The sequence below is a fragment of the Peromyscus eremicus genome, chromosome 10 (assembly GCF_949786415.1).
Source record: "Peromyscus eremicus chromosome 10, PerEre_H2_v1, whole genome shotgun sequence".
Taxonomy (NCBI): domain Eukaryota; kingdom Metazoa; phylum Chordata; class Mammalia; order Rodentia; family Cricetidae; genus Peromyscus; species Peromyscus eremicus.
Window position 1 is genome coordinate 22,295,369 of NC_081426.1, and position 2,957 is coordinate 22,298,325.

Sequence of the window (2,957 nt, forward strand, 5' to 3'; positions counted from 1 at the left end):
TGCTGCAAACCCAGAGCCACCTGAGAACTAAAGAAACTTACATTGCTCCTGCTGTTGACTGTGACTAAATCCAGACCCAGCTGCCACTTCCATCCAATGTTAGGAGAGAAACCATGGCTTACATTTGGAATTAGCCTAGATAATATCAAGTTAAATTTAGGCCAGAGATTCCCTAGTCACCTCACACCATTCTACAGGCTGTCTAATTTATGGACGTATGGGCTCTTGGCCAATTGCCTAAACACCCATTTTGTCTAGCTATTTCTGCTTGTGACCTTGAGCAAAAAAAAATTTTTTACCTTCTTCCGGATGGCTCCATAGAGTTGTTGTGACCATAGAGTGAGGCTTAGTCACTGGAAATTTCCCTTAGAACACTACCTAGGGCACTGTCAGTCACCTAAGTAAGAGGATGAAGTGAGAGGATGTTTATGTTTACTAAAGTCCAGTTATTCTAGGCAGGAGCAAAGCACAGACAGTTAAAGGGGGAGAGGATAATGCTGAGGGTCCCATTGACCAAATGCACTTCCACTAATGTGGCAGCTTATCACTCACCTCCTTGTTAAATTTGTTTAGAAATCCACTCTGCAGGATGAGCACTGAATTCCGAGAAAGATCATCTTCAATTTGGACAAATTCTGGGGAAAGGATTTCCAAATCTGCAGAGGCTAAAATGCAGGATAGTGCAGTTTTATTACTTGATGTTCAATTATCTCACAGTAATAAAATCTACTGGAGGAGCAGATGTGCCCACTTTTAAATCACTGAGGGCTTTGAAATCACGCCATTCACTTGGAATTACCTGCCAGCACAAGAAGAAAACATAATTCAGGTCACCCATGTCCCAAGACCCCGAACTCTGTTGTTCTGGCTTTCTCCTTCAAAAGCAAGTTTTAACTGTGCAGATGGAAGGAAAGGGAAACAGAAAAGACTGTGAGAGGGAGACTTAACTAGAATCTATTCTCTGAGAACCTTGAGTTCCATTCCAAGTATAAACCAGGCCTTACCACCCATACCCAGCTTTACCACTTAGTTGCCTGGGATACAAAGAAGAGGCCACATGACATCTCCAGCCCTACACAATCACCGAAGCAACTGCTGTTTGAGGGCAGAGGTCAATTAGACACAGAATAGTCCAGAATTCATGAAATCTAAAACCATCCTCTTTACCATATGAGATAGCTCTAAAACCTAGTTTCATGAGGGATAGTTGAACTACCAAAATCAGACCTCGACTGATCAGTTTTAGCAATTTGTATACGTTTTTAGAGAGTTGCTTGCTATTTATTTCATATATGTTGTATGAGTTTGCTTGCATAAGGTTGAGTGCACTATGTCCATGCAGGAGCCTACTGGAGCCAAACTCCTGCTACTAGACTTGCAGCAGTTGTGAGTTATCATGGGACTGCTAGGATCCGAACCCCCATCATCTGTAAGAGCAGTAAGCTCTGTTAATGACACAGCCATCTCTCCAGCTCCTAGCAAACTGTATCTAAAAGAACAAGATAAGATAGCTGATTAGCTGCCAGGCAGTGGTGGCACATGCCTTTAATCCCAGCACTTGGGAAGCAGAGGCAGGCAAATATCTGTGAGTTCAAGACCAGCCTGCTCTATAAAGTGAGTTCCAGGACAGTTAGGGCTACACAGAGAAACTATTTCTTGAAAAATCTAATGAAGATATTTGATTAGAGTCCCCAAGTAACACTGATTCCAAGCTGAGAGTATAACTCAAAACCCTAAATAGTGATAAAATTAGTTTCCTTAGAATCTAGCCAAAAGTTGTTCCAGAACTATGTTAGTAAATGGTCAAATAAATGGTAACATTAAGAAGTCACACTGATATTCCAATGCCTGTTAACATCAAAGTCACCCAAAGTTTGAGAATGCCCTATTGGCAGAAGAGATAGCAGTACCATTCAACTGCCTAAAAGCAACCAAACAGCATTCAAAGACATCACTATCCTACCATACTGTACATATATTTTACATGATGTTTCCAGTTAAACATGATTCCAAGGATAGACCAAGAAATATGTAATATAATCCTGAGAAATCTTGTCATACCAGAAATCACGAAGTATCCAAGACTACTTGGATCATGTCAAAAGAACTCCTGAGTTAACTTGAAGAGGTTATCAAGGAAGGATAGTCTGGGCATTAATGGGGTCATGCTTGAATAGAGGGAAGTCTGCCCACCAAAAGACTGTCTGAGTTCTAATCCCAGGGGGATGCTTGTCTTCTTCCTGCTGATTGCTAAGGCTGAGATTTCTTTCTGCATTTGCCTGAGTGCAGATTTGGAGAACTATGCAGGAGTATCAAGACCTCTCCAAGGCATAGTTCAAATGATAAAAAAATGTATTTTGATCATATTTTCTATATTAATAATGTAAATATGTCTATATTCCTTCTACAATTCTCAATGTCCACTGATCTTCTAATTAAGAAACTTTAATTTCTGCACACTACCCTTGCAATCATTATTGCTTCCAATTACAATGCACACATGCAATCTAGTCTTCATGTGTCTTAAGTTCCAGCTGATCCACTGAGATTCACAGCTAGATTCTCTGCCTACAAAGAACCTCGACTTAAGGAAAAAAAAAGTCATTTTCACCCTAGGGACTTTTCCACAAGAAAATTACCCCAAGAGTATAATCAGTTCTTCTAGTTTGTTATTCAGTACTCTCAGCTGGGGAGGGAGAGGCAACTCCAGATTCTTTTCTACAAGGGCACTAACTAACATAGACATCATTGAGACACCACCTATAGAACACACATGAAGACTCTGTTACTTCTGTAGTTAGGATTTCCATGTGGAATTTTTTCAGAAACACATATATCCAGATTTTAGCTTAGGACCATGGCTACACTGAATTAGGGATGAAGCTGCTCCTATTGATGTCACCCAATCTCAATTACTACTCCAACTCTTTGCAAGATGACATTCTTGGGTCTGAAGT